Here is a 10,423-nt window from a genome sequence, read left to right as displayed (position 1 = left end):
CTGCATCAAACTGGGCTCTAACCTTGCAGACTCCTGTCTTGTAGTTGTGCCCTCTAAACCCAGATGACTTGAATCCTCAGCCCAGCATCTTGCAGATTTGTACCTTGTCAAAACATCCGCCTGATTATTATTATTTTACTTGCTTTATACATTGTACACAGAGCAACCACAGATAACAGCATAGTAGGCTACAAAGTTTTGAAACTTTGAACCAGTAAAGATCAAATGAAAACAGAGAAGGGCGATGGTGAAGCAATTAGTCTATTGATTATTTGATCAGTAGGAAAAGAATCATTTACTACTATAATAATCAGTAAATTGCTAAAGTCATTTTTTTTTCAAGCACAAATTCCCTAGTCACATCTGGTCAAGTGTGAGTTTATTTTGTCATAAATAAACTCTTTGTGTTAAATTATTTTATAGACTAGAAGATACAAATTGATCAGACATGAAACTAATCATTAGTGATAAAAAGGTGGAGCAACATGATGGTTTTTTTTTTCTTTCTTTAAACCCGTGTTCCTGGAAATTTGGTATTTTCACATAACAATTGATGGTTGTGTTTGATGTGAATGAAGCAAATAGAATGTGAGTGAAGTTACAGTTGGCTTTGCTGTTCTAGAAGTTTAATGTGGGGTGTCTGATCTGTTGGTACGCTGCACTCTAGTGTAATTGGGCAGAGAGAATGAGTCATAATTGTAGACAGCATAAAGTAGGAACCATCTCACTAAATAAGATAAAATATCAGCCCAAATTGGTGATTTGATTTAGATGCCTGCTTTGGTTGCAGCCCTGGATTTTAGTTAGGTGAATATGAGGCTTTTACTTAGTTTTTATATTTTCTTTGTATTTATTAATGTAATACTCCACAGCGATAGCCTGCAGTCTCTGTATGATTTGATAAGCTCCCTAATTTCAGTGTTATCATGCATGCTGCTTGTCAAGACCCCCAGCGTTAATCCGATTGAACCCAGTGTGACAGAACACACACAGAGTTGTGTGCATCTCTTGTATGTTCCAGCGTATTTATGCATCTTTTTTCACCTTATATGTGAATGCTTTTATGCAAGTGTGTGCATTTGATGCACCTGCAGTTGAGCAAGGTCCTCTGCATGAATTCTGTGTTTACTTCTGGTTCCCACACATAAAATATGCGTACGTGCGTGCTCACAGAGGTAATGAGCATCCCCAGCAGTGTGTTCTTGATCCCATTCTCACATAGAAGCCTGACATTCTTCGCCATTAGCACAGTGCACACTCCCTTCTCATTACTGCACGTAATCTGCACATTGCATATTTAATTTGAATTTCTCTGATCTTCTTTCTCTTTATCCTCAATGTATATATTAGCATTCCCCTCTTCTGTCTTTTTATATTCAGACAGCTGGAGGTTAAGAAAGCAGCTCCAGGCAGATGACAGCTTCAGTAGATCACCATGGCAGGATTTTGTCAGTTCATCTTCACTTGGTGTCACTTGAGCTTGTGAGTTGCAGTATTGGAAGTCAAAGACTTTGCAAAGCAGTTGCCAGTCAGTCAGCACCCGCTCTAAGTCATTACAACAATTTAAGAAACGGAGTAAGCTCCCCACATGGTGTAAAACAGTCTGGTCACTTGTGTAGATTAAACGGTAAACCTCAAGAGTGGTGTGTGTGGTCATTTAGGTGGGGTTTAGGATTATGACTTCCCAGAGGTCCACGATTCAGCAAGATGCCAGATGGTTCTCCTGGTCCTGATGGACCTGCTGATGGCCCTGGAAGGTTTTAACTTTACTGCTGTCTAATAAACACGCCCTGCACCAGCAAGCCATCATTTGCAGCATTTACTCTAGCAAGCAGAGAGAAGATGTCTTCTAGCACTGCGGCTAGAGGTTCGCTAATGTGTGCTTTAAAAGGAAGCGATGCATACACGCAAGCACTAACTCAGCATACTAATGAAGACATAGACGTGCATTCCTGTATGCTTATACAACCACTCGCACCATGTGCAAAATTGCACCACTCAAACATGCATATCATGTAAACACTTCACACACAAGCACACACCAAAGCAATCAAACACATTTGCACACAAACCACTCTAAAGCCAGCAGCGACTGCCACCCTAGTGTAGTTAGCAGGTTTACAGGAAAGCGTTTCCTCAGCACTCAGCTGCATACAGATGTGGTCCAAAGCAGCTTGATGAATATTTTACTCCAGCCTTATGTAACGCTAACACAGGGACCAGGAGCTGCAGCTGTAGAACATCTTTGTGTAGTTCACCAAGAAGTGGGAGCTGCTGTGACAACAGCTGGAGAAAAGATAATTCAGGATCACAGACGAGCTATGTCAGATGATTACATTAGTCATTTGTGTAGCAGTTGCATTTATAAATTGACACATCTCACCTACAGTACAGTTTCTACTACCAGGTCTGTCCCTCTCGATTAGGTGTGTATTTCAGCAAGAGGCTCTGACAAGGATTTCCTTTTTAACTCAACCGACTCCACTCTTGTTCAGTGGAAAGAAAAAGTATTTTTTATAAATTTCACTTGTTTCATTCTGTGGTGCACATGAATAGCACAATAAAAGAGGAAGCGACCCAGAAATAAAAGGCTCGGAGCGTTCTAGCCTTTTAATGCTCACTGGAAAACATTTTGCTGGATCCTTGTTCTGACATTACAGTTTACTGCTGGCTGGACAACCCGTCTCGCATTCAGCGAAGTGGCCGGTTTCCAATAGCACAGAAAAGTTAAAAACAAAACAAAAAAATAAACCTTTAGACGAAGAAAAGTAGAAGAAAAGTGGTTGTTCATGCAAGAGCCCCAGGCCTTGAGCATCCCACTCATTCTGACACGTCCCCTCACCCTGAGTTCATGCTCTTGTTTTTAAGTTTCACACTGAAGTCAGAGAAGCTGAGTTACTCGGTGCATTTGCAAAGTGTGTAGGAACCTTCGCAGCTGTCTTGCAAAGGCAAGACAAGTGACTTTCAAAGTTCAAAACCAAATCATTAATACTCACGTGATGTATTTTTCTGGATTTGAACTAGACCTATGCTGTTACTATGCTGGCTTGGCATTGCTGAAATCAGTGTTAGGCAGTTTAATTGGTCTGAACCCTCATGGGTTAAATACTTTAAGCTGCCAACTAAAAGTAGAGCCAACGATATTTAGTGGTGGATAAACACTGTAGATTATGAGTTGTCGATTAGAGATTGCCCTCGGCTTCCATCTCTGATGAACATTTTCTCATGATTTTTACTAATCATAACATTCTGGATAGATGTAATAAATGGTAATGATGAATGAATGATGCACTGGATGGATGTTGGTATGAGAAACAAGTTTGATTTCAAAAGGACATCAATCAAATGCCTTTTTAAAATCTAATTCACACTCTGAAGGTGCTAATATTTGCTTTTACTGCTGTGTTTGCTAGTACCGTGACTCATTTCTGAGCATGTGTGTAATTGGGAAAACTGTCAGTAAAACTGCAATTACATGACAGCTTGTCATCTCATTCAAAGATAGGCATATAGTGGAAACCCTGCCACACAGCAAAATGTGTGAAGGGTGGCAGATATCATTAGCAGATGACAGTCTCCTTTCTGATTCTTTAAATGGGTGTGCTGATCCATTCTGCAGCTGTTTCCCAGAGGTGCTCACCATCTGCTTTGTTGTAGCCTCTTTCGGCAAGTTAATGGTTATTTCCCCCCAGCTGATCTTCTGCTCCGGTAAACATTTTAGCTTCAGACCAGTCTGGTAAAGTCATTTAATGTTCAGTTGGTATGATTTGTTAAAGTACCACAAAACCTCACACATTTCTTCTTCTTTCACTGACAATAACGAGGGAACCTGAATCCGACCTAAGATCTCGAAAAGCAAGAAGGACTATGTTTGTCTTTATCACTGTAATTCAAGTAGAACATTTGTACTGAAGAGCTATCTCTCCATTTTTAAAAGTATATTTTAATAAGCATTATGTTCATAATAGGTTTTCTGTAAGAACCATCTTATCCTTATCAGCTTTTGAAAACCTATTATATGAGCAGCATTTTATCTTTTGCCAGGGCTTGTACTCATTTGGAACGAAGCAATAACCTGAGCAGAGCTTCTACAGAAAAATTAATCAAATCTACAAATTTAAATGCATGTTTTTTGGTGAATTTAGACCCTAACAGGAATGTGTTAATCTCGCCTCAGAATTGTCTATTTCTGTCCACCATTCTCTGTACTTAAAATGCCATTTATAAGTTTGCCAGTACTTGTAATCGATCGAGTGGTTTTATTTTAAAAAGCATTTATTAGTTTTCTTTGCAGTTTAATCACTCCTTGGTTGAAAGTGAGTTACTCAGTTTAATGCATTGCATCATTGTGTTTGCTCACACTTATAAAAACTCTGGAGCAACCCAATAGCATAGGACATAATAGGCTTTCTTTTATGATACTCAGTCCTCCAATATCCATTACATTTCCTTAAAAAGTAGCTCTGCTATGGCCTTCATATGGTGAGTTCCTTAAACAAGAAAAAACTGGTTAATGTCATGAAATTTTATGCTTCATCTCACCTTGTTCTGATGGGTTTTATTCCCCTATAAACCTTCCAGTGACACAGTAGAATGACGGCCTGGTGTCACAATAGATTTAGCAGCTCATCTGGGAGAATGACAGCTAAATCAAGATAAACTAGCATCTGCCCATCGAGGCGTCTCATTTCAACCAAACCCACTCATTCAGTGAGCCAGTGATGATACGACTGTTTGCACTGACCGCTTCACTATGAACCCATTAAGGAGGGTTTTCTTTCCTCCTGTACATGTACTTTAATTTCATGCAACAAGGGGACATGCATAAAGTAGAGACAGAGCTGTTGTCTAATAAGTTTATAGTTCATACGAGTTGATGTTGCACAAAGTTCTTTTTGAAGTGTCCATAGTTTATTTGCGCTGTTTTACCACAGGTTGGATACGCTTTACATATACATGCATTTCATGTGTAGCCAGTAATTCCCTCATTGTGTACTATTTGGAAATCTCTGAGTGATCGGCTGGTCAAGGCTGATCACGCTGAAGACCGGCCATTTCCGATGTCTGCCAATCGATCAGTGCATCTTTAATATCATACTGTGCAAAAGAGCAAAACCTGTTAGATAAGGAAAAACCAACAAAGTGTCTTAGTAAGGTGTCGGGGCACTGCTTTCCACCAGAACAGCTTCAGTGCCCTTTGGCATTGGTTCTCCAAGTCTCTCAACTCCACTGGAAATATAAGCACTAGTCTTCCAAGAAATATTCCTTTGTTAGGTGTTTTAATGATGGCGGTGGAGACGTTGACTAATACGTTGCTCCAACATCTATTATAGGTGTTCAACTGGGTTGGTCTGGTGACTGTGAAGGCCACAGCATACGATTTACATCATTTTCATACTCACCAAACCATTCAGTGACCCCTTGTGCCCTGTGGATGGGGGCATTGTCATCCTGGAAGAGACCGCTATTAAGGCTTTTCCTTTCATTCGTCACCCATCTGTACTTATAGTTTTGAGCATCAGCACATCTAGTGAGAATATATTACATTCTTTATTAAGCAGACAACTGGAATATATCACTTTTTGCTTCAAAAAGGGAAACTGCAGCACAAATGGAAAGATATAGGGCATTGTTACTTTGCAATTTTCAAATAAGAGCTATTTTGGCCAGGGTACTGCAAGTCATTGAGGGAGCTGTACATAATAATCCTTCTCAGCTCAAGGAGGTGATATTTTCCCATTTTCTGCATTTTCCTATGCCCCTTCCCCTGACAACTCTGCCATTAACGTGCTGACTTCCTGATTGTGCAGCTTTTAAACCAACATTTTTTTCACTCACTTTTTGATATTAAATGCTATAATTAACACCATCAGTCTGTCCCTTTTTGATGATTCAGAAATTATGATCAGTAACCTGATGTTCTTGGACCACCGCAGTGGTTTCAGCATCATCCATGCCTCATTTCATTCTGTCATTTCATGCATACTGTGTGCACCTACAGTTCAAGGCTCTGTCTGTCGCAACACGAGAGGGGCATTTTGTGGGAAGTATTTTTCCCCCCTCATTTGGCCAAACCTTGAATCAGACCCCCAAAAATGTCAGCTTTTCACAGAATAGTTCAGGTTTGATGGATCTGCTGCTGGGCCATTTTCTGCAGGCCTTGTAAGCTGTATCAGGATATATGGTGATTTAAAATCATGTGTTGGTACTGGCTGTTGATTCATGCCCACGTTTTAGTTCAGCAGTTCAGCAGTTCCCAAAGTTTTTCACTTTGAAACTCTTGTGACCTCTCATCGCCGCCTGCATATGTCTACCAGTTGTGACCAGTTCAACAAAAGAGTTGTTCTTTTTCATTGTTGTTTGATAATTTGCAGGGTCTTGGAGCCAGATGCATAAAACTGTGCAGATTCAGGACCAAAAGTGTGTGTGTGTGTGTGTGTGTGTGTGTATTTGCAGAAATATGTGTATGCCTTTTTTCATGACATTTTTAAAGCTGTGCTGTGCACATGCAAATGCACTTGTAGTTTTATAAATCTTAGTCATTGTGGAACGGGGTGCTGATCCACAGGCCTCTTTTCAACTCCCACAATTTTCCATAAATGTACGTACAACGGCCACTGAACATTTGCATTTCGACCCTTGTGCCGGCTCCACCACTCGTTAGACCTGTCAGTGAGGAAAAACGGCAATGAAGTGCAATTTCACCGATTGGTGGTTTCAACAGCACCAGAGAGGCTGTCATTAAGCACTGCCATTACACATGGCTATGGCTATGTATAGTACCCACGCCGCTAATTTATCACACCTAACTGTAAACCACCATTGGGTTCATATCTCAGCCATTAACATTAAGTGTAAGAAGGATGACCAGTAATTAATTTATAGAGCACGCACTGAAATATTGTAACAGACTTTACAAAGTGCTAAACAGTTCAGGATAAAATGAAATGGTCGTTAGCAGAAATTATGGCTCAAATGCAAATAAAAGGTAATAAAATTCATCCTTAATATAATTTTAAATGAAGTTTATAAATGCACTTTTGATTAGTATTTTCTGTAAGACTGGGTAGACTGCAATAATAATAACACAATCAGTGAAATTGGCAAAAAACCTACAGTAAACAAACATAGTTTTACTCTGAGCTTACAGTACACGTCTCCCTTATCATTTTTCCCACACCTTTGTTGAAAAGACTGTTAATATAGAAAATGACCAGCCTTATACTTAAAGGATTAATTAGACCTGAAATGTGTTCTCTTTAGTTAATGTGAATTGATTTTGGTATATTTTTATTTTATTTGATATTAGAATGGTTAAATAGTTTTGGAAATGTATTAATAGGATGTGAGGCTCAGTTAGGTTTGCAGAGAAACAGCTTGTAGAAATGACTACTTTTTACTTTGAGTGCACTTCAGAGCCTGAACTTATTTTTGAAACCTTTACTCAGGTTTGAATCAATACTTCTATTTTTACCATAGTCTTTTTTTTTTTTACACAGGTGTTTATAATTCTACTTGAGTAACAACCGTGTGTACTTTTGCCACCTCTGAACAGAAATATATTTATCTTTCTACTTCTTGTGAGGGTTCTGGGCTCCAAGTTGAATCGTTGGTTTGAATTCTTGAATTGAGTTGGTTGGCTTAGTTTAGGTTGGTGATGAACAGCTGGTGATGAACCCTTAACTTTTATATTTTGACCTTTCAAAATAAAGCTCCACAGTGATTAACACAGTTGATAACAGGAATTTCAACGCCACCATTGTTTGGCTTAGAGATTCATATCAAGTGATAATGAAGAGGCTTCTTGTTGATTCTGGATCTAAGGTCATAGTCATAGACATCCTATGCTTTTATGCATTTATTTCTACCTCTTTACAGTGTTTGCTTAAGTGATTTTTAAATAACGTGTCCCTGATCAACATCTACATTCAACTGGAACATTGAGGGTCAGTATTTAGATGCAGCTACTGTTTCCCTGTGAGGACATTGTAGTTTTGTGCACCAGTGATGCACATTCATTAATATGCATATCTACAAACATAAATGTGATATACAGTCTCCATGGTAATACAATGTATAGAAATGATTCTCATATTCAGGTTTTTTTTAAGTGAAAAAGCAACATGCCAGCCACTCTGCATTGACATAATGGATGAACTGACAAAATACAATCTAAGTGCTATCTTTGCTCTCAGGCAAATAGCACATTATTCTTGTTGCTTGATTTTCCACTTGTGCTGTTTTGCATCTGGAGGAGTAAGTGTTGATTCATTGTGATTCATTTTTCTGAAAAAGATAAGCTCTGACAACACGAGGCCACAAGACAGACACTTTATAACAGCTCTTAGAAAATATGACAGATGTGTCTGAGGTTTCACAGACCAGAAAGTTTGGATGTAGTTTAAATTATTTTTAAATCAGGAACAATTCCTGATTACATTTCTTTTGATCCCTCATGATAGGTCTATTCTTTTCCTTTTTCATTTTGTTTGTTTTTAAAGAACTGGAGAGAGAAATTACTGAAGACAGGTGTTCACCTCCTCTGTGAGGTTTCTGTGTGGTGCATGTTGTGTAGTCCTTCGTAATTATATTGTTTTACTCTATAATTATATTTTACATATCTCCAAGTACAAGCAACTGATTCTGCATGCAAATCAGATATAACAACATTTCTGTAGCTCAACAAGCTGACAAACGTCCATCCAGAATCCAGATCCAGACCCTCTGCCATCTGTCGGTTTTCTTCACACACCAGACATTGGTGTTTGTCTGTGTGTTGGTGAGTGATACTGAACACATATGTGCATCTGTCTTATATGCCATTTATGCATTTGGTTGTGCATATTGTCTAATTTCAGCTAACACATTAGCCTGGTTTCAGACCTGAATTCTTGCTCACGTTTTAGATTTGTTTAGTAACTTGAAGTGAAACAAATTCAATGCGATATTATCAGGCTTTGTTACTAAAAGCCCTATTTGTCTAATTATAGTGTCAAATCCAAAACAGATGCACACTTCCCACATGATCTGGTGTCATGATGCTTCACAGCACTGTATATCAGGCAGTTTCAGCTAATGATGGAGGTAACATCTTTCAGAAAATATGGCAGCTATTAGTGGTTTATTTGCATCTCTTCAGGAGATGTGTGTTTTGTGTAACCCTATTACCTCCAGCACATACTGGAGCTGCAGAATCCCTTCAAAGTCTAGATGGAGATGTTACTTAAAATTCTGAAAGCACACTTGGAAAAAGAAGTGGACCAATTACAGTCCAGCCAATCCTGAAGCATATTAACACAAAGCTTTACTGAACACTTCCCAGGGGAACATCTTCTAAAACAACTCCTGTATGGTAGGTGACTTTCATGCCTCTTTAGTATGGAGCCCCGAAACCTCAACTAATATATTCTCTCGTCATCAGATAAAGCACAAACATAACTGAATACATCGGTAACTAATGTTGAATAATTTAACTGGAGTATGTCAAAGGTTTTATTTTAATCTTGAATGTTTCAGTGTTATGTTTAAATTGTGACTTATCTTGATACTCTTTTACTATAAACCTCTTCTGTAGGCCTGTGTTTGATAGTTTGCATGTGAAAAATGCATAACAATGCAACTGTTCCAACACCATTCATTGTGGCAAGATTGTTGAGAGTGGTCTTGTTAACATAATGGACTATGAGGCCTTGAGTGTGGAGTTCTGCTTCCAAATAACAGTATTGGGGTTTTCTGTGTAGATTCTATATGTTCACCATATACTCACATGTAGGTCAGGTCAGTTGGGAGACTCTACATAAATTGCCTATAGGTGTGTGTATGTGTTAATTGGCTTGTGTTCCTTTTACTTGGTGCCCTCTTTCCAAAGTATGATGTGCAATGGGAATAAGCAGGTATGGAAAATGAATGATTGATTTTTTTAATTAGATATGAGGCAAATGTCAGATTGTAGGACTCAGCATTTTGGGTTTGAGAGCTGCAGTTATTTAACAAAGAAATAAAAATGCAGAAGTAGTACTACTTTTCTTCCCTTGCTGTAGTTTCAATGCAGCCATACAGTTAACATGGAGATTTGCTACTGGTTGCCTACGAAATGTATCTGGGGCTTTAAACACATTGCGAGATACAGTTCTATAGCAATTAGTACTGCAACTAAAGACTTTTCAATATTAATCAATCTGCTGATTATTTTCTCAATTCATTTTGTCTAGAAAATGTCAAAAAAAAGGTAAAAATGGCCATTATAACTTCCATAACTCATGGGGAAATCTTCAGTTGTCTCGTTTGTGGCACCAACCATCTAAAACACAACGATATTTAATTTACAAAAATATAAAAGAGCGAAAAGCATGGGGGGGGGGGGGAGTTAGGACGATTCTAAGGGCCCACAAACTTTGGGGGCCCCCAGATGGGGGAGGTAGAG

At 38.7% G+C, this 10,423-nt stretch overlaps 1 protein-coding gene across 5 annotated transcripts in view; it reads left to right on the top strand.

Moving 5' to 3' along the window:
- LOC109969434 (metabotropic glutamate receptor 4-like) overlaps positions 1 to 10,423 on the top strand; it is a 181,772-nt gene that overhangs the window by 38,817 nt on the left and 132,532 nt on the right. The gene's annotated exons all lie outside the window — the stretch shown is intronic.

The sequence above is a fragment of the Monopterus albus genome, unplaced genomic scaffold (genome assembly GCF_001952655.1).
Source record: "Monopterus albus unplaced genomic scaffold, M_albus_1.0 scaffold1.1, whole genome shotgun sequence".
NCBI classification, from domain to species: Eukaryota; Metazoa; Chordata; class Actinopteri; order Synbranchiformes; family Synbranchidae; genus Monopterus; species Monopterus albus.
Note: the sequence above shows the minus strand (reverse complement) of the source record. Positions and strands in the feature narration are given on the sequence as shown.